The sequence below is a fragment of the Schistocerca piceifrons genome, chromosome 9, assembly GCF_021461385.2.
Source record: "Schistocerca piceifrons isolate TAMUIC-IGC-003096 chromosome 9, iqSchPice1.1, whole genome shotgun sequence".
In the NCBI taxonomy this organism is placed as follows: domain Eukaryota; kingdom Metazoa; phylum Arthropoda; class Insecta; order Orthoptera; family Acrididae; genus Schistocerca; species Schistocerca piceifrons.
In genome coordinates, this window is record NC_060146.1 from 210,490,149 (window position 1) to 210,514,476 (window position 24,328).

At 48.1% G+C, this 24,328-nt stretch overlaps 12 non-coding genes across 12 annotated transcripts; 6 read left to right on the forward strand and 6 right to left on the reverse strand.

Annotated features, from left to right (window-relative positions):
* Positions 1-7,583: 7,583 nt before the first annotated feature.
* Trnas-cga lies at positions 7,584-7,658 on the reverse strand. Its single transcript has one exon. It is a non-coding gene; the product is annotated as a tRNA-Ser (tRNA).
* A 226-nt stretch (positions 7,659-7,884) lies between these two features.
* Trnas-cga lies at positions 7,885-7,959 on the reverse strand. The gene has a single exon. It is a non-coding gene; the product is annotated as a tRNA-Ser (tRNA).
* A 226-nt stretch (positions 7,960-8,185) lies between these two features.
* Positions 8,186-8,260, reverse strand: Trnas-cga. The gene has a single exon. It is a non-coding gene; the product is annotated as a tRNA-Ser (tRNA).
* Positions 8,261-8,787: 527 nt separating this feature from the next.
* Trnas-cga lies at positions 8,788-8,862 on the reverse strand. Its single transcript has one exon. It is a non-coding gene; the product is annotated as a tRNA-Ser (tRNA).
* Positions 8,863-9,088: 226 nt separating this feature from the next.
* Positions 9,089-9,163, reverse strand: Trnas-cga. The gene has a single exon. It is a non-coding gene; the product is annotated as a tRNA-Ser (tRNA).
* Positions 9,164-9,389: 226 nt separating this feature from the next.
* Trnas-cga lies at positions 9,390-9,464 on the reverse strand. The gene has a single exon. It is a non-coding gene; the product is annotated as a tRNA-Ser (tRNA).
* Positions 9,465-9,509: 45 nt separating this feature from the next.
* Trnas-cga lies at positions 9,510-9,584 on the forward strand. Its single transcript has one exon. It is a non-coding gene; the product is annotated as a tRNA-Ser (tRNA).
* Positions 9,585-9,810: 226 nt separating this feature from the next.
* Trnas-cga lies at positions 9,811-9,885 on the forward strand. Its single transcript has one exon. It is a non-coding gene; the product is annotated as a tRNA-Ser (tRNA).
* Positions 9,886-10,111: 226 nt separating this feature from the next.
* On the forward strand, positions 10,112-10,186 carry Trnas-cga. Its single transcript has one exon. It is a non-coding gene; the product is annotated as a tRNA-Ser (tRNA).
* A 226-nt stretch (positions 10,187-10,412) lies between these two features.
* Trnas-cga lies at positions 10,413-10,487 on the forward strand. The gene has a single exon. It is a non-coding gene; the product is annotated as a tRNA-Ser (tRNA).
* Positions 10,488-10,713: 226 nt separating this feature from the next.
* Trnas-cga lies at positions 10,714-10,788 on the forward strand. The gene has a single exon. It is a non-coding gene; the product is annotated as a tRNA-Ser (tRNA).
* A 226-nt stretch (positions 10,789-11,014) lies between these two features.
* On the forward strand, positions 11,015-11,089 carry Trnas-cga. The gene has a single exon. It is a non-coding gene; the product is annotated as a tRNA-Ser (tRNA).
* Positions 11,090-24,328: the final 13,239 nt, after the last annotated feature.

Consider the following 24,328-nt stretch of genomic DNA (forward strand, 5'->3'; position numbering starts at 1 on the left):
CGCACTGTTCGAGACTGGAATAATAGAGAATTATTGTGAAGGTGAACGCTCTGCCAGGCACTTAAGTGAGACTTGTAGAGCATGCATGTAGATGTAGGTAGATGTACACTACTGGCCACTAAAATTCCTACGCCAAGAAGAAATGCACATGATAAATGGCTATTCATTGGACAAATATACTAGAACTGACATGTGATTACATTTTCACGCAATTGGGGTGCATAGATCCTGAGAAATAAGTACCCAGAACAACCACCTCTGGCCGTAATAACGGCCTTTATACGCCTGGGCACTGAGTCAAACAGAGCTTGGATGGCGTGTACAGGTACAGCTGCCCATGCAGCTTCATCACGATACCACAGTGCATCAAGAGTAGTGACTGGCGTATTGTGACGAGCCAGTTGCTCGACCACCATTGACCAGACGTTTTCAATTGATGATAGATCTGGAGAATGTGCTCGCCAGCGCAGCATTCGAACATTTTCTGTATCCAGAAAGGCCCGTACAGGACCTGCAACATGCGGTCGTGCGTTATCCTGGTGAAATGTAGGGTTTTGCAGGGAGCGAATGAAGGATAGAGCTATGGGTCGTAACACATCTGAAACGTAACGTCCACTGTTCGTAGTGCTGTCAATGCGAACAAGAGGTGACCGAGACGTGTAACCAGTGGCACCTCAAACCATCACGCCGGGTGATACGCCAGTATGCCGATGACGAATAGACACTTGCAATGAGCGTTCACCGCGATGTCGCCAAACACGGATGCGACCATCATGACTCTCTAAACAGAACCTGCATTCATCTGGAAAAATGACGTTTTGACATTCGTACACCAAGGTTCGTCGTTGAGTACACCATCGCAGGCGCTCCTGTCTGTGATGCAGCGTCAAGGGTAACCGCAGCAATGGTCTCCGAGCTGATAGTCCACGCTGCTGCAAACGTCGTCGAACTGTTCGTGCAGATGGTTGTCGTCTTGCAAACGTCCCTAACTTTTGACTCAGGGATCGAGACGTGGCTGCACGACCCGTTACAGCCATGCGAATAAGATGGCTGCCATCTCGACTGCTAGTGATACGAGGCCGTTGGGATCCAGCGCGGCGTTCCGTATTACCCTCCTGAACCCACCGATTCCATATTCTGCTAACAGTAACTGTATCTCGACCAACGAGAGCAGCAATGTCGCGATACGATAAACCGCAATCGCGATAGGCTACAATCCGACCTTTATCAACGTCGGAAACGTGATGGTACGCATTTCTCCTCCTTAAACGAGGCATCACAACGACGTTTCACCAAGCAACGCCGGTCAACTGCTGTTTGTGTATGAGGAATCGGTTGGAAACTTTCCTCGTGTCAGCACGTTGTAGGTGTCGCCACCAGCGCCAACCTTGCGTGAATGCTCTGAAAAGCTAACCATTTGCATATCACAGCATCTTCTTCCTGTCGGTTAAATTTCGGGTCTGTAGCACGTCATCTTCGTGGTGTAGCAATTTTAATGGCCAGTAGTGTACGTAAGACAGCAGAAGGGGCAAGTGCGGCCTCTCGCACAGCCACTCTTGCACCGTCCTCGTTCCCGCGTCTATACGGACAGCGTGGTCCGAAATTCCCACGCTCGTGGCCTCTCCGTTACGCTAGGGCAGGGCAGGGCAGGGCAGGGCAGTCGCTGCTTGCGTGTACCGGGAACCGGCCGCTGCTCCGGTTGGCAGGCAGTGTGTCACGGCTGTAGCGGCGAAGACTCTGCCGCCATGCGTGGCGCGCAATCGGTGGTGCGTTGCGGCAGTCCGTCGCTCAGACAGATACGCACTTCCCGGAACGTCTCTGGAGGCGGCAAACGCTCCCACGCGCGTGCCGCCTTTGTCCCACAGCCTGCGGCGGCGAGAGAGACCAGCAAGGAGAATGGAGTGGAGTGCGGCGTGGCGTATGGATTACGGCCTGCCCAGACAGAATCCGGCCTGCCGCTGAGACAGACGGCGCAGCTGGAGGCCGGGCCAGTCAGCGGCCAGGGTCGACACACAGGCCGCAGCGACTCTTGATGCGTCACCTGTTGACACTGTGGAAAGGGCCGAACCCCATTATTAAGCTTGCATGCGTAGTGCGATTGCCTTGGCGTTAGACGATTTGGAAGCTTCACGGGGGACGCGTTATCTTTGGCCGTGGAAATGAGTACCTCGCACTAGCGATACGAAATGGCACCAAGAAGAGGAGATGTTGGGTGCACGACAATAATAGCAAGAGAGAAAGCTTAGGAGAATACCATCGTCTGTGTATTGATCTAGAGTCTGACGAAGATAGGTTCTTCAAATATTTTCGTATGTCGCGAGAATGTTTCGGTGAACTGCATCGCCTGATAAAAAGGTAGCACCGAGAATTGCGCAACGAACTAGAGAAAGCCAATTGATACAAGGCACAGACTAGCCATTTGTTTGAGATAACGTTTACCATCTGTTGCCTCTTTATGCTTCAAACAGAAGTCATATAATTTATTCCATTTCAGTTTTCCTGCATCATATGAAAGATTCGGCGGAAGAAAGTGCTATCCCACAACGTAGTTACGAATGGAGTGATAAATTTATCTGCAGTGTTTACGAATACAGCAAACGATAGTAACATCTAGTTCAGTATGTCCCACTACAGAGACCTTTCTACTTAATAGATTGTTTTGGTCCACTGTATTCGTAACATTGTCATTGAATTTAAGCAAACACATATTTGGTCTATAACTTATCTATTCGTTCTATCGGCATAATTTATTTTAATCTTTTCCAGATACTTGACTACAGGCGACAGTCACCAGACCACAGCTTTTTCTTTTCGGTTAGGACGTTCAACAGTCTCACAAATTGTGAAACAAGTGTGCCAGGCTATATGGACTGTTCTACAACCCAAGTATTTACCTACTCCTACAACAGAGATCTGGAAGAAATCTGAAGAAAGATTTCTAGAACATGGGGGTTTCCGAACTGCCTTGGAAGCATAGACGGAAAGCCTATCAGGATAAAATGCCCGAAGGATAGTGGATCCCAGTTCTTCTGTTACAAACAATTCTTTTCGCTGCTTCTCCTGGCGATCGTTGATCCAAACTACGAGTTTACAATAGTTGATAGTGGAAATTATGGACGCCACAGTGACAACACTATTTCTGAGAATTCAGATTTATATCAAGAGTATATCGAGGGCAAAAGTATTCTAGCTCGAAATGAGGATCGCGTGTATCATAGAAAAAGTTGTACTGTCTCACCTCGTCTGTAAGTCTTTCTGTGTCCATGATGCGTGCAGTACGCGCTGCAAGACAAAGACCGCCCCACGCCGCCGCTTCCAGTGTGACAGCAGAGCAGCTGAGTGCGCCAACAGAGGCAAGCAGCCGCTCCGGCTTGTGGCGAACCTGTGATCTGCGACAACCCGGCGGTATGCCGGTACGTCAGAGCCGCACTCTGTATGACCGCCGCCCTACGGTAACGAGCGATCCAACAGTGCGGCCTGCCGGCTGCGGTTCAAGGACACAGGCATTCTGTCTGGCCAGGCCTCTAGGCCGAGAACTTCAAGCCGAGCCTCCTCATACCTCGCACACTGGGCTTTGGACGCTGGGTGTATCGCTGTTAACAGCGAAAGCTCACAGGCGTAAAAGAATACGGCGCCACAAGAAAAACTTTCGGGTAAACATGGGTTCGCAAACAAGTCGTTTGCGACATAACTCCGAACGCGTGGTTTGCGAGCCGACACTGACTTCATTCGTTGTAAACGTCATCATCATCATCATCGTCGTCTCCTCCCAAGGATTAGGTGTTGCAGTCACGTGCTCAGGTCTCTGTCATCCATCCACCTCTTGCGATTGGTTGGTCGGTTGACTTGCAGGAGGGGCGAATCTCTTTAGATTTTCTGGCAGGTTTCGAGACAAAGATTCGTCGTGGAAACGGTTATAAGCACCTCGCATTGAAGTCCGCGAAAAATTTCGAGCTTCTATAAAAGATCGCCAATCTTGGGGTTTTGCGTCTGTTTAAATTTGACATGCTTTTTTCGTTGTTTCTGCATCTGTGTACCCGTTTTGTGTACTAAGGGCTTGCCGGGGTGGCCGAGAGGTTCTAGGCGCTACAGTTTGGAACTGCACGACCTCTACGGTTGCAGGTTCGAATCCTGCCTCGGGCATGGATGTGTGTGATGCCCTTAGGTTAGTTAGGTTTAAGTAGTTCTAAGCTCTAGGGCACTGATAACCTCAGAAGTTAAGTCCCATAGTGCTCAGACCCATTTGAACCTATTTTTTTTTTTTTTTTTTTTTGTACCAACGGCATCAGCTCCATCGTTTGTTAATTTATTTGGTATAAATCTCTCAATTGATTCCGATACTATATCATTTAATTTTAGCCACATCTGATCTACACTTACCGTACTTTGTTAATTTGGAAGTAGTGGAGCTTGTCTCTTAGAAAGGCGTCAAGTGAATTTTTATCTGCTTGGGCTCATGAACTGACTGCTCTAAATAATTTTCAGAGAATTCGTTTAGTACAATTTCGGAAGTTTACTGCGTACCTCCGGATTTAAACATGTATTTTCGCCAACTCCTTGCACACTTCTATGGCATTTTTGGAAACGGCATTCTGCAATTTTACTAATTCGCAGGTTCACCAATCACGCAGTTTTCCACAGTCGAGTGCCAGACCACTGGCTTCAAACACTCACAGCGACGACTGTAATGGCTGGAAGGACGTATTCACGGCCCGGTGAAAAACGTGAAGATCCAAAAAAAGGGCGTTCAGTGGGTATGTGACGGTATTTCAGTGTCAGGAGTCCCAACTGCACACGCCCCACGCCACTACAGACCCTCCACCAGCTTCAACAGTCCCCTGCTGACATGCAGAGTCCACGGATTCATGAGGTTGTCTCCTTACCCGTACACGTCCATCCGTCCGATGCGATTTGAAACGAGACTCGTCTGACCAGGCAACAGGTTTCCACTCAGCAACAGTCCAGTGTCCGTGTTGACAGGCCCCGGAGAAGCGTAGAGATTTGTGTCGTACAGTCACCGAGGGTACACGAGTGGGCCTTTTACATCTACATCTACATCCATACTCCGCAAGTCACCTGACGGTGTGTGGCGGAGGGTACCTTGAGTACCTCTGTCGGTTCTCCCTTCTATTCCAGTCTCGTATTGTTCGTGGAAAGAAGGATTGTCGGTATGCTTCTGTGTGGGCTCTGATCTCTCTGATTTTATCCTCATGGTCTCTTCACGAGATATACGTAGGAGGGTGCAATATACTGCTTGACTCCTCGGTGAAGTTATTTTCTCGAAACTTCAACAAAAGCCCGTACCGAGCAACTGAGCGTCTCTCCTGCAGAGCCTTCCACTGGAGTTTATCTATCATCTCCGTAACGCTTTCGCGATTACTAAATGATCTTGTAACGAAGCGCGCTGCTCTCCGTTGGATCTTCTCTATCTCTTCTATCAACCCTATCTGCTACGGATCCCACACTGATGAGCAATATTCAAGCAATGGGCGAACAAGTGTACTGTAACAAAATTCCTTCGTTTTCGGATTGCATTTTCTTAGGATTCTTCCAATGAATCTCAGTCTGGCATCTGCTTTACCGACGATCAGCTTTATATGATCATTCCATTTTAAATCACTCCTAATGCCTACTTCCAGATAATTTATGGAATTAACTGCTTCCAGTTGCTAGCCTGCTATATTGTAGCTAAATGATAAGGGATCTTTCTTTCTATGTATTCGCAGCACATTACACTTGTCTGCATTGAGATTCATTTGCCATTCCCTGCACCAGATCCTCCTGCATTTCAGTACAATTTTCCATTGTTACAACCTCTTGATTCACCGGAGCATCACCCGCAAAAAGCCTCAGTGAACTTCCGATGTGATCCACAAGGTCATTTATGTATATTGTGAATAGCAACGGTCCTACGACACTCCCCTGCGGCACACCTGAAATCACTCTTACTTCGGAAGACTTCTCTCCATTCATAATGACATGCTGCGTTCTGTTATCCAGGAACTCTTCAATCCAATCACGCAATTGGTCTGATAGTCCATATGCTCTTACTTTGTTCATTAAACGACATTGGGGAACTGAATCGGACGCCTTGTGGAAGTCATGAAACACGGCATCTACTTGGGTACCCGTGTCTATGACCCTCTGAGTCTCGTGGACAAATAGCGCGAGCTGGGTTTCACACGATCGTCTTTTTCGAAACCCATGCTGATTCCTACAGAGTAGATTTCTAGTCTCCAGAAAAGACATTATACTCGAACATAATACGTGTTCCAAACTTCTACAACTGATCGACGTTAGAGATATAGGTCTATAGTTCTGTACATGTGTTCGACATTCCTTCTTGATAACGGGGATGACCTGTGCCCTTTTCCAATCCTTTGGAAAGCTACGCTCTTCTAGAGACCTACGGTACACCGCTGCAAGAAGGGGGGCAAGTTCCTTCGCGTACTCTGTGTAAAATCGAACTTTTATACCATCAGGTCCAGCGACCTTTCCTCTTTTGAGCGATTTTAATTGTTTCTCTATCCCTCTGTCGTTTATTTCGATATCTACCATTTTCTCATCTGTACGACAATCTAGAGAAGGAACTGCAGTGCAGTCTTCCTCTGTGAAACAGCTTTGGAAACAGACATTTAGTATTTCGGCCTTTAGTCTGTGATCCTCTGTTTCAGTACCATTTTGGTCACAGAGAGTCTGGACATTTTGTTTTGATCCACCTACCGCTTTGACTTAAGACCAAAATTTCTTAGGATTTTCTGCCAAGTCAGTACATAGAACTTTACTTTCGAATTCATTGAACGCCTCTCGCATAGCCCTCCTCACACTACATTTCGCTTCGCGTAATTTTTGTTTGTCCGCAAGGCTTTGGATATGTTTATGTTTGCTGTGAAGTTCCCTTTGCTTCCGCTGCAGTTTTCTAACTCGGCTGTTTTACCACGGTGGCTCTTTTCCATCTCTTACGATCTTGCTTGGCACATACTCATCTAACGCATATTGTACGATGGTTTTGAACTTTGTCCACTGATACTCAACACTATCTGTACTTGAGACAAAACTTTTGTTTTGAGCCGTAAGGTACTCTGGAATCTGCTTTTTGTCACTTTTGCTAAACAGTAAAATCTTCCTACTTTTTTAATATTTCTATTTACGGCTGAAATCATCGATGTAGTAACCGCTTTATGATCGCTGATTCCCTGTTATGCGTTAACTGTTTCAAATAGTTCGGGTCTGTTTGTCACCAGAAGGTCTAATATGTTATCGCCACGAGTCGGTTCTCTGTGTAACTGCTCAAGGTGGTTTTCAGATAAAGCACTTAAAAACATTTCACTGGATTCTTTGTCCCTGCCACCCGTTATGAACGTTTAAGTCCCAATCTATATCCGGCAAATTAAAATCTCCACCCAGAACTATAACATGGTGGGGAAATCTACTCGAAATATTTTCCAAATTATCCTTCAGGTTCTGAGCCACAACAGCTGCTGAGCCAGGGGGCCTATAGAGACATCCAATTACCATAATGAGATTTTCACTCTGCAGCGGAGTGTGCGCTGATATGAAACTTCCTGGCAGATTAAAACTGTGTGCCCGACCGAGACTCGAACTCGGGACCTTTGCCTTTCGCGGGCAAGTGCTCTACCAACTGAGCTACCGAAGCACGACTCACGCCCGGTACTCACAGCTTTACTTCTGCCAGTACCTCGTCTCCTACCTTCCAAACTTTACAGAAGCTCTCCTGCGAACCTTGCAGAACTAGCACTCCTGAAAGAAAGGATATTGCGGAGACATGGCTTAGCCACAGCCTGGGGGATGTTTCCAGAATGAGATTTTCACTCTGCAGCGGAGTGTGCGCTGATATGAAACTTCCTGGCAGATTAAAACTGTGTGCCCGACCGAGACTCGAACTCGGGACCTTTGCCTTTCGCGGGCAAGTGCTCTACCAACTGAGCTACCGAAGCACGACTCACGCCCGGTACTCACAGCTTTACTTCTGCCAGTACCTCGTCTCCTACCTTCCAAACTTTACAGAAGCTCTCCTGCGAACCTTGCAGAACTAGCACTCCTGAAAGAAAGGATATTGCGGAGACATGGCTTAGCCACAGCCTGGGGGATGTTTCCAGAATGAGATTTTCACTCTGCAGCGGAGTGTGCGCTGATATGAAACTTCCTGGCAGATTAAAACTGTGTGCCCGACCGAGACTCGAACTCGGGACCTTTGCCTTTCGCGGGCAAGTGCTCTACCAACTGAGCTACCGAAGCACGACTCACGGCCGGTACTCACAGCTTTACTTCTGCCAGTACCTCGTCTCCTACCTTCTAAACTTTACAGAAGCTCTCCTGCGAACCTTGCAGAACTAGCACTCCTGAAAGAAAGGATATTGCGGAGACATGGCTTAGCCACAGCCTGGGGGATGTTTCCAGAATGAGATTTTCACTCTGCAGCGGAGTGTGCGCTGATATGAAACTTCCTGGCAGATTAAAACTGTGTGCCCGACCGAGACTCGAACTCGGGACCTTTGCCTTTCGCGGGCAAGTGCTCTACCAACTGAGCTACCAAAGCACGACTCACGCCCGGTACTCACAGCTTTACTTCTGCCAGTACCTCGTCTCCTACCTTCCAAACTTTACAGAAGCTCTCCTGCGAACCTTGCAGAACTAGCACTCCTGAAAGAAAGGATATTGCGGAGACATGGCTTAGCCACAGCCTGGGGGATGTTTCCAGAATGAGATTTTCACTCTGCAGCGGAGTGTGCGCTGATATGAAACTTCCTGGCAGATTAAAACTGTGTGCCCGACCGAGACTCGAACTCGGGACCTTTGCCTTTCGCGGGCAAGTGCTCTACCAACTGAGCTACCGAAGCACGACTCACGCCCGGTACTCACAGCTTTACTTCTGCCAGTACCTCGTCTCCTACCTTCCAAACTTTACAGAAGCTCTCCTGCGAACCTTGCAGAACTAGCACTCCTGAAAGAAAGGATATTGCGGAGACATGGCTTAGCCACAGCCTGGGGGATGTTTCCAGAATGAGATTTTCACTCTGCAGCGGAGTGTGCGCTGATATGAAACTTCCTGGCAGATTAAAACTGTGTGCCCGACCGAGACTCGAACTCGGGACCTTTGCCTTTCGCGGGCAAGTGCTCTACCAACTGAGCTACCGAAGCACGACTCACGCCCGGTACTCACAGCTTTACTTCTGCCAGTACCTCGTCTCCTACCTTCCAAACTTTACAGAAGCTCTCCTGCGAACCTTGCAGAACTAGCACTCCTGAAAGAAAGGATATTGCGGAGACATGGCTTAGCCACAGCCTGGGGGATGTTTCCAGAATGAGATTTTCACTCTGCAGCGGAGTGTGCGCTGATATGAAACTTCCTGGCAGATTAAAACTGTGTGCCCGACCGAGACTCGAACTCGGGACCTTTGCCTTTCGCGGGCAAGTGCTCTACCAACTGAGCTACCGAAGCACGACTCACGCCCGGTACTCAAGCTGTGAGTACCGGGCGTGAGTCGTGCTTCGGTAGCTCAGTTGGTAGAGCACTTGCCCGCGAAAGGCAAAGGTCCCGAGTTCGAGTCTCGGTCGGGCACACAGTTTTAATCTGCCAGGAAGTTTCATATCAGCGCACACTCCGCTGCAGAGTGAAAATCTCATTCTGGAAACATCCCCCAGGCTGTGGCTAAGCCATGTCTCCGCAATATCCTTTCTTTCAGGAGTGCTAGTTCTGCAAGGTTCGCAGGAGAGCTTCTGTAAAGTTTGGAAGGTAGGAGACGAGGTACTGGCAGAAGTAAAGCTGTGAGTACCGGCCGTGAGTCGTGCTTCGGTAGCTCAGTTGGTAGAGCACTTGCCCGCGAAAGGCAAAGGTCCCGAGTTCGAGTCTCGGTCGGGCACACAGTTTTAATCTGCCAGGAAGTTTCATATCAGCGCACACTCCGCTGCAGAGTGAAAATCTCATTCTGGAAACATCCCCCAGGCTGTGGCTAAGCCATGTCTCCGCAATATCCTTTCTTTCAGGAGTGCTAGTTCTGCAAGGTTCGCAGGAGAGCTTCTGTAAAGTTTGGAAGGTAGGAGACGAGGTACTGGCAGAAGTAAAGCTGTGAGTACCGGCCGTGAGTCGTGCTTCGGTAGCTCAGTTGGTAGAGCACTTGCCCGCGAAAGGCAAAGGTCCCGAGTTCGAGTCTCGGTCGGGCACACAGTTTTAATCTGCCAGGAAGTTTCATATCAGCGCACACTCCGCTGCAGAGTGAAAATCTCATTCTGGAAACATCCCCCAGGCTGTGGCTAAGCCATGTCTCCGCAATATCCTTTCTTTCAGGAGTGCTAGTTCTGCAAGGTTCGCAGGAGAGCTTCTGTAAAGTTTGGAAGGTAGGAGACGAGGTACTGGCAGAAGTAAAGCTGTGAGTACCGGGCGTGAGTCGTGCTTCGGTAGCTCAGTTGGTAGAGCACTTGCCCGCGAAAGGCAAAGGTCCCGAGTTCGAGTCTCGGTCGGGCACACAGTTTTAATCTGCCAGGAAGTTTCATATCAGCGCACACTCCGCTGCAGAGTGAAAATCTCATTCTGGAAACATCCCCCAGGCTGTGGCTAAGCCATGTCTCCGCAATATCCTTTCTTTCAGGAGTGCTAGTTCTGCAAGGTTCGCAGGAGAGCTTCTGTAAAGTTTGGAAGGTAGGAGACGAGGTACTGGCAGAAGTAAAGCTGTGAGTACCGGGCGTGAGTCGTGCTTCGGTAGCTCAGTTGGTAGAGCACTTGCCCGCGAAAGGCAAAGGTCCCGAGTTCGAGTCTCGGTCGGGCACACAGTTTTAATCTGCCAGGAAGTTTCATATCAGCGCACACTCCGCTGCAGAGTGAAAATCTCATTCTGGAAACATCCCCCAGGCTGTGGCTAAGCCATGTCTCCGCAATATCCTTTCTTTCAGGAGTGCTAGTTCTGCAAGGTTCGCAGGAGAGCTTCTGTAAAGTTTGGAAGGTAGGAGACCAGGTACTGGCAGAAGTAAAGCTGTGAGTACCGGGCGTGAGTCGTGCTTCGGTAGCTCAGTTGGTAGAGCACTTGCCCGCGAAAGGCAAAGGTCCCGAGTTCGAGTCTCGGTCGGGCACACAGTTTTAATCTGCCAGGAAGTTTCATCCAATTACCATGTCTGAGCCTGCTTTAACCGTGACCTTCACCCAAATTAGTTCACATTTCAGATCTCCATCAATTTCCTTCGATACTAATGCACTTCTTATCGGTATAAACACGCCTGCCCCTTCACTGTCCAGCCTGTCTCTGCGGTATACATTCGAATCTGAGTTTAGAATTTCATTACTGTTTACATCTGGTTTCAGCCAACTTTCTGTCCCTAGTACTATGTGGGCATTGTGACCGTTTATTAATGAGAGCAGTTCTGGGACCTTTCTATAGATGCTCCTGCAGTTTACTATTAGCAGATTAATATTGTTATTTCCTGTTACATTTTGGGTACTCATACCTTGCCGCGTCTCTAGAGGCGTCTTGTCGGGCCTAGGGTGGGAATTCTCTAACCTAAAAAACCCCCATGTGCACTGCACACGTACTCCGCTACCCTTGTAGCCGCTTCCGGCGTGTAGTGCACGCCTGACCTATTCAGGGGGACCCTGCATGTCTCCACCCGATAGCAGAGGTCGAGAAATGTGCATCTTCTGAGCTTCTGGTTTAAGCCACTCGGCACCAAACCAGAGGACCGCGGTCGGTTCTGGGAACGATACTACAAATAGTTAGCTCTGATTCCACCCCGCGAGCGAGGCTTTCCGCCTTCACCAATTCCGCCAACCGCCTGTACGAACTGAGGATGACCTCTGAACCCAGACGGCAGGAGTCACTGGTGCCGACATGAGCAACAATTTGCAGTCGGGTGCACCCAGTGCTCTCTATCGCCGCCGGCAGGGCCTCCTCCACATCTCGGATGAGACCCCCCGGCAAGCGGACAGAGTAAACACTGGCCTTCTTCCCCGACCTTTCCGCTATTTCCCTAAGGGGCTCCATCACCCGCCTTATTCTCAGAGAGCCCATATCGATGATGTTTCGTTGAATGGTTCGCACGCTGGCACTTGTTGGTGGCCCAGAATTGAAACCTGCAGCAATTTGCGGAAGAGTTGGGCTTTCTGTCACGTTGAACGATTCTCTTCAGTCGTCGTTGGTCCCGTTCTTGCGGCGGTAGCGATGTCGGAGATTTGATGTCTTACCGGATTCTTGATATTCACGGTACAGTCGTGAAATGGCCGTACAGGAAAATCGTCACTTCATCTCCACCTCGGAGATGCTGTGTCCCATTGCTCGCGCGCCGACTATATAGCCACGTTCAAACTCACTTAAATCTCAATAACCTGCCATTGTAGCAGCAGTAACCGAAACCGATCTAACAACTGCTCCAGACACTTGTTGTCTTATATAGGCGTTGACTACCGCAGCGCTATATCCTCCCTGTTTACATACCTCTGTATTTGAATACGCATGCCTACACTAGTTTTTTTTTTTGTTTTTTTTTTTTTTTTTGCCGCTTCAGTTTATATTACGTGGAGGGTGTCGATAATTAAAGGAAAAGTTTTAAAACGCTGTAGAAAGAGAAGCACTGCAAAATTGACGTCACATTTGAATAGCACGTTATGAACACACGAGGGAAAACGTCATGGGACAAAAAAAAATGAAAATGTTATCAATAGCTGTAAGCGTCAAGTAAGCAGACTAACAGACCCACGGCACACGGCTGTTGTTCAGTTTACGTCTGGGGCCCCCAACACGGCCGTCTCCATGGAGATAGAGCGCTGCTGGTAAAGCTCTTTTGCAAGAACGGTGACAGTGCCCTGGTAACCACGCGGAAGTTGCGGACACTCAAGGGTACGAAAAAAGGCAATGATCCGGTGTCTGCTAAGGGCCTTGAGACAGTGATTACATAATTCGAAGAGACCGACTCTTTTGAAATGAAGTGTGCCAGAGGGAGGAAAGCAGTTTCATCCGGCGTCTGTCGAAGGTGCGGCCAGAGCATTGCAGGACAGCTCGAGCGATGGCGTGCAGACACGCAGTGTACGGGGAGTTGGCCGAACTTTGGACATGCCTGTGAGCAAGATGCAGAATATTCTTGAAACATCCTCCATTGCTGTATACAGGGTGTTACAAAAAGGTACGGCCAAACTTTCAGGAAACATTCCTCACACACCAAGAAAGAAAAGATGTTATGTGGACATGTGTCCGGAAACGCTTAATTTCCATGTTAGAGGTCATTTTAGTTTCGTCAGCATGTACTGTACTTCCTCGATTCACCGCCAGTTGGCCCAATTGAAGGAAGGTAATGTTGACTTCGGTGCTTGTGTTGACATGCGACTCATTGCTCTACAGTACTAGCATCAAGCACATCAGTACGTAGCATCAACAGGTTAGTGTTCATCACGAATGTGGTTTTGCAGTCAGTGCAATGTTTACAAATGCGGAGTTGGCAGATGCCCAATTGATGTCAGGATTAGCACGGGGCAATAGCCGTGGCGCGGTACGATTGTATCGAGACAGATTTCCAGAACGAAGGTGTCCCTACAGGAAGACGTTCGAAGCAATTGATCGACGTCTTAGGGAGCACAGAACATTCCAGCCTATGACTCGCGACTGGGGAAGACCTAGAACGACGAGGACACCTGCAATGAACGAGGCAATTCTTCGTGCAGTTCACGATAACCCTAATGTCAGCGTCAGAGAAGTTGCTGCTGAACAAGGTAACGTTGACCACGTCACTGTATGGAGAGTGCTACGGGAGAACCAGTTGTTTCCGTACCATGTACAGCGTGTGCAGGCACTATCGGCAGCTGATTGGCCTCCAGAGGTACACTTTTGCGAACGGTTCATCCAACAATGTGTCAATCCTCATTTCAGTGCAAATGCACTCTTTACGGATGAGCCTTCATTCCAACGTGATCAAATTGTAAATTTTCACAACATGTGTCGGCTGACGAGAATTCGCACGCAATTGTGCAATCACGTCATCAACACAGATTTTCTGTGAACGTTTGGGCAGGCATTGTTGGTGATGTCTCGATTGGGCCCCATGTTCTTCCACCTACGCTCAATGGAGCACGTTATCATGATTTCATGCGGGATACTCTACCTGTGCTGCTAGAACATGTGCCTTTACAAGTACGACACAACATGTGGCTCATGCACGATGGAGCTCCAGCACATTTCAGTCGAAGTGTTCATACGCTTCTCAACAACAGATCCGGTGACCGATGGATCGGTAGAGGCGGACCAATGCCATGGCCCCCACGCTCTCCTGACCTCAACCCTCTTGACTTTCATTTATGGGCGCATTTGAAAGCTTTTGTCTACGCAACCCCGGTACCAAATGTAGAGACTCTTCGTGCTCGTATTGTGGACGGCTGTGATACAATACGCCATTCTCCAGGGCTGCATCAGCGCATCAAGGATTCCATGCGACGGAGGGTGGATGCATGTATCCTCGCTAACGGAGGACATTTTGAACATTTCCTGTAACAAAGTGTTTGAAGTCACGCTGGTACGTTCTGTTGCTGTGTGTTTCCATTCCATGATTAATGTGATTTGAAGAGAAGTAATAAAATGAGCTCTAACATGGAAAGTAAGCATTTCCGGACACGTGTCCACATAACATATTTTCTTTGTTTGTGTGTGAGGAATGTTTCCTGAAAGTTTGGGGTTACCTTTTCGTAACACCCTGTATATACAGGGTGAGTAGCCTAACGTTACCGCTGGATATATTTCGTAAACCACATCAAATACTGACGAACCGATTCCACAGACCGAACGTGACGAGACGGGCTAGTGTAATTGTTTAATACAAACCATACAAAAATGCACGGAAGTATGTTTTTTAACACAAACCTACGTTTTTTTAAATGGAACCACGTTAGTTTTGTTAGCACATCTGAACATATAAACAAATACGTAATCAGTGCCGTTTGTTGCATTGTAAAATGTTAATTACATCCGGAGATATTGCAACCTAAAGTTGACGCTTGAGTACCACTCCTCTGCTGTTCGATCGTGTGTATCGGAGAGCACCGAATTACGTAGAGATCCAAAGGGAACGGTGATGGACCTTAGGTACAGAAGAGACTGGAACAGCACATTACGTCCACATGCTAAACACCTTTTTATTGGTCTTTTTCACTGAAGCACATGCACATTACCATGAGGGATGAGGTACACGTACACACGTGGTTTCCGTTTTCAATTACGGAATGGAATAGAGTGTGTCTCGACATATCAGGCCAATAGATGTTCAATGTGGTGCCCATCAATTGCTGCACACAATTGTAATCTCTGGCGTAATGAATGTCGTACACGCCCCAGTACATCTGGTGTAATGTCGCCGCAGGCTGCCACAATACGTTGTTTCATATCCTCTGGGGTTGTAGGCACATCACGGTTCACATTCTCCTTTAACGTACCCCACAGAAAGAAGTCCAGAGGTGTAAAATCAGGAGAACGGGCTGGCCAATTTATGCGTCCTTCACGTCCTATGAAACGCCCGTCGAACATCCTGTCAAGGGTCAGCCTAGTGTTAATAGCGGAATGAGCAGGTGCACCATCATGCTGATACCACATACGTCGACCGCGTTTCCAGTGGGACATTTTCGAGCAACGTTGTCAGATCATTCTGTAGAAACTCGATGTATGTTGCAGCTGTTTGGGCCCCTGCAATGAAGTGAGGACCAATGAGGTGGTCGCCAATGATTCCGCACCATACATTTCCAGTCCACGGTCGCTGTCGCTCTACCTGTCTGAGCCAGCGAGGATTGTCCACGGACCAGTAATGCATGTTCCGTAGATTCACTGCCCCGTGGTTTGTGAAAGCCACTTCATCGGTAAACAGGTAGAACTGCAACGCATTCTCTGTTAATGCCCATTGACAGAATTGCACTCGATGATTAAAGTCATCACCACGTAATTGCTGATGTAGCGACACATGAAACGGGTGAAAGCGGTGACGATGCAGTATGCGCATGACACTACTTTGACTCAGTCCACCGGCTCTCGCAATGTCCCGTGTACTCATGTGTGGGTACATGGCAACAGCAGCTAACACACCAACTGCACCCGCTTCTCCTGTGACGCGCCTGTTATGGACCCGTTTGCGTGCTACGGCCATACCTGTTGCATACAGTTGGCGGTAGATGTTTTGCAATGTGCGGCACGTTGGATGCTCTCTGTCCGGGTACCGTTCTGTATACACCCTGCAGGCTTCAGCTGCATTTCGTCGACACTCGCCATAGATGAGTATCATCTCCGCCTTTTCAGAGCTCGAATACACCATGGTCACAGTTCCAACAACACTACACTATCACAGACGTCTGGTAACACGGTGTACTACAGTTGGTCTGCGTGCGGAGACGAATGCAATATAACAATAGCAGCAAGCGCTACATGCGGACACTGCGACAGCTAGACCAAACCACAACACTGCACTACAGCCACACTCGTAAACACGGTCGTCATCGTAAACATGTCCCTGCAGATGCTGCTGGCCGACGGTGGCCCGTCTTTGTTACAACACGCCACTGAACGTCGGAGGTTTCAAGCGTCAACTTTAGGTTACAATATCTCCGGATGTAATTAACATTTTACAATGCAACAAACGGCACTGATTACGTATTTGTTTATATGTTCAGATGTGCTAACAAAACTAACGTGGTTCCATTTAAAAAAACGTAGGTTTGTGTTAAAAAACATACTTCCGTGCATTTTTGTATGGTTTGTATTAAACAATTACACTAGCCCCTCTCCTCACGTTCGGTCTGTGGAATCGGTTCGTCAGTATTTGATGTGGTTTACGAAATACATCCAGCGGTAACGTTAGGTGACTCACCCTGTATATATGGCTCTGAGCACTATGGGACTCAACTGCTGAGGTCATTAGTCCCCTAAAACTTAGAACTAGTTAAACCTAACTAACCTAAGGACATCACAAACATCCATGCCCGAGGCAGGATTCGAACCTGCGACCGTAGCGGTCTTGCGGTTCCAGACTGCAGCGCCTTTAACCGCACGGCCACTTCGGCCGGCCCCACCCTGTATATATATATTGTTCTATCATATTTCCCCCTACGTCAGTAAGATGCTCTCCAAATTTGACGTCTCTCTGAGCAGTGGTTCTCTTTCCACGGCGTTTTGAAACTGGAACTTCAATTATGGGCACCATACATACAAGAATTTTACGATTTTGCAAGCATATTTTCACTGTTAATGAAACAAAATTTAAGAACTAGATAATTAATACATCTAAATCTACATCCATACTCCGCAAGCCACCTGACGGTGTGTGGCGGAGAGTACCCTGAGTACCTCTATCGGTTCTCCCTTCTATTCCAGTCTCGTATTGTTCGTGGGAAGAAGGATTGTCGGTATGCCTCTGTGTGGGCTCTAATCTCTCTGATTTTATCCTCATGGTCTCTTCGCGAGATAGGAGGGAGCAATATACTGCTTGAGTCTTCGGTGAAGGTATGTTCTCGAAACTTTAACAAAAGCCCGTACCGAGCTACTGAGCATCTCTCCTGCAGAGTCTTCCACTGGAGTTTATCTATCATATCCGTAACGCTTTCGCGATTACTAAATGATCCTGTAACGAAGCGCGCTGCTCTCCGTTGGATCTTCTCTATCTCCTCCATCAACCCTATCTGGTACGGATCCCACACTGCTAAGCAGTATTCAAACAGTGGGCGAACAAGTGTACTGTAACCTACTTCCTTTGTTTTCGGATTGCATTTGCTTAGGATTCTTCCAATGAATCTCAGTCTGGGATCTGCTTTACCGACGATCAACTTTATATGATCATTCCATTTTAAATCACTCCTAATGCGTACTCCCAGATAATTTATGGAATTAACTGCTTCCAGTTGCTGACCTGATATTTTGTAGCTAAATGATAAGGGATCTATCTTTCTATGTGTTCGCAGCACATTACACTTGTCTACATTGAGATTCAATTGCGATTCCCTGCACCATGCGTCAACTCGCTGCAGATCTTCCTGCATTTCAGTACAATTTTCCATTGTTACAACCTCTCGATGCACCACAGCATACAGTTTATTACATGTCATAGAAACGAATGTAATTCGACGTTAGGGATGAGAACCTTAGGATTCCAAATAAAAATACAATTTTGAAAAAGTGATGAGTAGACATCTTACGAAAATTGTATTGTAACGGTGTGGATAAAGTCCCAGTGGGGTTTTCTTCATTTTTTAAATGAACTCTTTTTTACAAAAACGGATTTCTAAAAAAAATCATTTTGTTTGGGGATATGTGGCATTTATGGCACAGTTCATCCCGCTTTTTACCACGTTTTATCGTACACAGTCTGAAGATCCGCACTGCTGTAAGTTAGCGAGCAGTTATGGTCGCTAGACTTACCTGATCAGCAAAGCGGCAGGCAGTCGTAAAATGTAAGGAAGATGGTGTGAATAAAAGCAGAGCCGCGCTGGAGCGCATAGAGAGAGCGATGATTCACGTACTTGGCTCGACGTCAAGCGCGCGACTTCGATTATTTACATTCATTGGTGAAATGTTTGTGAAGAGCTCCCGTTACGGTAATGGCATTATTCACACTGACGGACTTCTGACTCTACTTTCAATGATTCTAAAGTCACGCTTTGAGCTTAGTGGACAGTATCATTCGACACCGTAAATCACTGGCGGCAGAACTAACCAATCACAGGCCCGGCCTGAGCGGCCAGAGGTGAAACAAACTAGTTCACAAGGTAGTTAGTAAATGTCTTTCATATTAGCAACATGTTCATGACGCAAGGGGGAATGTAGTCGTATTATAATTAAATTAAACTTTAATTCAGGAAGCAGTCTTGGATGGTACTCAAGTTCATGCAAAAGGGAGTTAATTCTTGATATGCCTCGGAAAATGTTTGTACACGATATCGTGCAGTCATCAAAAGAGTTTGGGGATGCGTCGTAAATGTTCAAGGTGCACAATAAATGACGATTCCAACCCGTGATCTTTGAACAATACATCGCTTTTGGACTCGCTCTGAAGTGGTTTCTTATAATCACAATTAATTTTCCTGATTTTGAGACTGACAGCAATAAAAGTGAGATGACATCCCTTTGATCTGAGACTTTCATTGGAGTGGCGTTGAGATATTCCCATTTGCCATTCTATTATTCGCTGTTAATTGCTAGTACTGTATATTCCTTATTATATGTTGGTGTATCTTGTTGTACATACGCGCGCAATATTGTATCAAACGTGCAATTAATCGTAAAAAGAAAATAATTAAATTTGGAGTAATTATTCACTACTGGCCATTAAAATTGCTACACCACGAAGATGACGTGCTACAGACGCGATATTTAATCGACAGGAAGAAGATGCTGTGATATGCAAAAGATTAGCTTTTCAGAGCATTCACACAAGGTTGGCGCTGGTGGCGACACCTACATCGTGCTGACATGAGGAAAGTTTCCAACCGATTTCTCATACACAAACAGCAGTTAAACCAGTGTTGCCTGGTGAAACGTTGTTGTGATGCCTCGTGTAAGGAGGAGAAATGCGTACCATCACGATTCCGACTTTGATAAAGGTCGGATTGTAGCCCATCGCGATTGCGGTTTATCGTATCGCGACATTGCTGCTCGCGTTGGTCGAGATCCAATGACTGTTAGCAGAATATGGAATCGGTGGGTTCAGGAGGGTAATACGCAACGCCGTGCTGGATCCCAACGGCCTCGTATCACTAGCAGTCGAGATGACAGGCATCTTATCCGCATGGCTGTAACGGATCGTGCAGCCACGTCTCGATCCCTGAGCCAACAGATGGGGACGTTAGCAAGACAACAACCATCTGCACGAACAGTTCGACGACGTTTGCAGCAGCACGGACTATCAGCTCGGAGACCGTGGCTGCGGTTACCCTTGACGCTGCATCACCGACAGGAGCGCCTGCGATGGTGTACCCAACGACGAACCTGAGTGCACGAATGTCAAAACGTCATTTTTTCGGAATAATGCAGGTTCTGTTTACAGCATCATGATGGTGGCATTCGTGTTTGGCGACATCACACGGTGAACGCTCATTGGAAGGATGTATTCGTCATCGCCATACTGGCGTATCACCTGGCGTGGTGGTATGGGGTGCCATTGGTTATACGTCTCCGTCACCTCTTGTTCGCATTGACGGCACTTTGAACAGTGGACGTTACATTTCGGATGTGTTACGACCAGTGGCTCTACCCTTCATTCGATCCCTGCGAAACCCTACATTTCACCAGGATAATGCACGACCGCATATTGCAGATCCTGTACGGACCTTTCTGGATACAGAAAATGTTCGACTGCTGCCCTGGCCAGCACATTCTCCAGATCTCTCACCAACTGAAAACGTCTGGTCAATGGTAGCCGAGCAACTGTCTCGTCACAATACTCCAGTCACTACTCTTGATGAACTGTGGTATCGTGATGAAGCTGCATGGGCAGCTGTACCTGTACACGCCATCCAAGCTCTGTTTGACTCAATGCCCAGGCGTATCAAGGCCGTTATTACGGCCCGAGCTGGTTGTTGTGGGTACTGATTTCTCAGGATCTATGCACCCAAATTGCGTGAAAATGTAATCACATGCCAGTTCTAGTATAATATATTTGTCGAATGAATAGCCGTTTATCATCTGCATTTCTTCTTGGTGTAGCAATTTTAATGTCCAGTAGTGTAACTTTAAGGTACTAGAGACACATCAATGTCTGGATCTGTGTTTACTGCTCAACGCTGAGAAAGTTTTTGTCCTGAATAAGCAAAAACTCTCTTGCTAATGCTTGAAAGTATCATTTACTACAGCATGAATTGCTGTTCTTATGGTACCTCCACAGACTTACAGAACATTAGCATATATCATTCAGCCTTCGTCAAAAAATGTCCGGGGATAAGATTTTAACCCGGAAAAAATATTCTTAAACTTGTTGTGGTGAAATCTCGTTGAACTCGTAGAGGAGAAGCAACTGCCGATAACCTTTGGTCACCTATAAAACCCCCACTGTGGGTCCGGGGTTAGAATAGGCCTGCTGTATTCCTGCCTGACGTGAGAGGCAACTAAAAGGCGTCTCACACGTTTCAGACTTTATGTGATGGTCCACTGTACGGTTTGACCTCCATACTTCCGCATTTTTCCGAAGATCGAGCCAACTGGGGAAGGGTGCCTTACATGGTGCATTCTGTCCTTCCTACATTGAGATCCTTAGCCAGCTTTCTCGTCGTTGCACTACAGTCCCGCTCGTTCTCCATCTCTTAGGCGCGGATACATTCCTGGGTGCATTTTGCACCATGCACTGTGCAGTGTTGCTTTCCGGGCCGACGATGACCGTCATATCCAGTACGGTAGGCAGTCCATTGTGGTCGGGCCGCCATGTACCCTGTTGGTTGTAGCCCCCTGGCAATATAGGGATCGCTCTGCTGATGCCTGCGCCATTAACTCCCCACCACGTATGCCAAGGAGTAGAAGTCTGTCTCCCTGGGGCATCAGGACTCCCTTCAATAGCCATCCTGCCAGGTGTCCCTTGCTGAGGCCGGGTGGCGCCCGTGGGGAGGGCCTTTGGTCGGAGGGGCTGGTATGAGAGTTGTTGCTGGTGGCCAGCCGCCAGCAGTCTCTAAGCATTCTCGGGCTCAATTCAGCGCTCAGAAATACGATGCAGAACGTTCCCATCCCTGGCCACAACGTGGGAGGAGCGTAATGCCCAGAATGGCAGTCACACTTATTCGCCCCGGTTCCTGGTGTGTACGAGAGCTCATGGGGAGACTTTCATGTCAACGAAGCCTCAATTCTTCGTAGAGCATTTAGAGGAAAAGTTTGGGGAGGTGGAGGGATTGTCCAAAACGGCCTCCTCTTCCCAGTCACGAAGATTACTTGCTTGTGACAGGTAGGGAGATGTTTCTGTTACCATCACACCCCATAAGAGTTTAAATATGGTCCAGGACACTATATTCCACAGGGACCTTCTTTTGCAGTCTGATGACCAGCTGTGCGCCAATTTGCAGCAGCAGGGTGTTCATTTCGTGGGTGCGTTCATCAGGGTCCGAGGGATAATCAGGTTTCCACCAGTGTCTTCAACGTGGCCTTCGAGAGTGATACATTGCCTGAGAAGACGAACCGCTGTTACATCAAGCTCTATATCCCTCCGCCAATGAGGTGCATTAAGTGCTGGAAGTTCGGCCATATGTCTTCCAGCTGTACTTCTAGCTTCACATGTCGAGATTTTAGACGCCCATCACATCCCAATAATCCATGTGCCTCGCCTCCCATCTGTGTCAACTGCAATCGCCAGACTGCAGGATTTTACAGAAAGAGAGGAAAACCACGGAATATAAGACCCTGGGCCGACTGACCTACACTGAGGCTAAGAGGAAATGTGAACGACTCCTTCCTGTGCAAATGACAACAGTGATGGCCCCATCAGTTCTACGAATTCCAGTCAGTTCTCTGACCATAATACACCTGCCCCCTTGACTACGGGGAGCATCCTGCACCACTTACTTCAGGAGCAACACTCCCCCTCCCCCCCTCCACCTATCGGGGACGTCCATCCCCACTTCTAAGCCAGAGAACCATTCAACTTCTTCGGCTCCTCTGGCTTGGAAGGGGTCCCTTCGGTCCCTCCCTTCCCAGGTTTCCACCAGTGGGAAAAATGACGCCCGCCAGTGGCTGAAGTGCCCACAAGCAGCTGGTTGTAGGGCTTCATGATCCTCCTCAGTCCCGGGGACTGAATCAGTGAAGCCCACCCAGCGAGTGAAACCTTTACGACCAAGGACCTTGTGATGGCACCCTCTCCACCGCTACCTACAAGCTCTACATCTGAGGATGAGATGGAGATTCTGACGTCCACTGAGGACATAGATCTCTCCAGACCCTCAGACACAATGGATGTCGATCGCACACGTACTCAGTCAGTGGCAGCAGGTCACCCAGTGGCGTAATCTGCCTCCTCGGTCCCTTCACACCTTTTTTGGCCTCGGACAGTATCATTTTCCAGTGGAATTGCAGGTGTTTGTTCCACCACCTTGCTGAGCTCCGACGACTTATCAGCCTTCACCCTTTCTTCTGCATTGCTCTCCAGGAAACTTGGTTTCCGGCGATACGAACCCCCGCCCTCTATGGCTATCGGGGTTTTTATAAGAATCAGGCAGATTATGCGAGGATATCTGCTGGAGTCTCTGTCTATGTCCTTAACTCACTTTACAGCGAGTGTGTACCTCTTGAAACACCTTTAGTGACTGTCGCTGTTCGGGTGTGGACGCCTCAGGCTGTTACTGTCTGCAGTATCTATCTTCCACAGGATGGTGATGTCTCACAGCATGTACTGCCTGCAGTGATAGCCCAACTGCCACCACCTTTCCTGCTACTGGGCGACTTTAACGCCCATACCCCTTGGTGGGGTGGCTTGGTGGCAACAGGCCAAGGCACTGTCACTGAGCAAGTGTTGGCACAGTTCAACATTTCCCTCTTAAATAATGCTGCCTCCACATATTTCAGTGTGGTGAATGGCATGTACTCAGCGATCAACCTTTTGGCCTGCAGCCCTAGCCTTCTACCATCTATCCAATGGAGTGTGCGCTACGACTTGTGCAGTAGTGAGCACTTTCCAATCTTTCTGTCAATGCCACAGCGTCACACTACTGGGCGCCTCCCCGGATGGGCTTTGAATAAGGCTGACTGGGAATCATTAGCCTCTATTGCCTTATTGAGCCTCTTTCTCAGGACACCATTGATGTGGTGGTTCAGACGATCATCACCAGCATCGTTTCTGCCTCGGAATCTGCAATTCCCTGTTCTTCCAGGTCCCCTCAGGTGGAGGACTGTGCCTTGGTGGTCACCCAAAGTCGCTGTGACGATTAGAGATCGGAGGCATCATAAGCGGCACCCATCATTGGAACACCTCATCACCTTTAAATGTCTCCGTGCCCAAGCCCTCTGCCTTATCCACCGTCGGAAGCAGGAGAGCTGTGAAAGGTGTGTCTCCAACATTGACCTCTGTACTTCTCCATCGCAGCTTTGGGTCAAGATTAGGCGGCTCTAAGAATATCAGACCATTGTCAGCATCCCTGGGTTTTCCCTGAATGGAGCAGTCTGTACTGAATCAGACACGATTGCAGAACTCTTAGCAGAGCATTATGCTCAGAGTTCTGTTTCCACGAACTACCCACTGGCCATCTGCTCCCTCAAAGAGCGGTTGGAGCGTTCTTTTACTCCATATGTGCCACCCAGAATCCTACAATGCTCCATTCAGTGAATGGGAATTGCTAAGTGCCCTAGCTGCTTGCCCTGATATGGCTACTGGGCAAGACCACATCCACTATAAGACA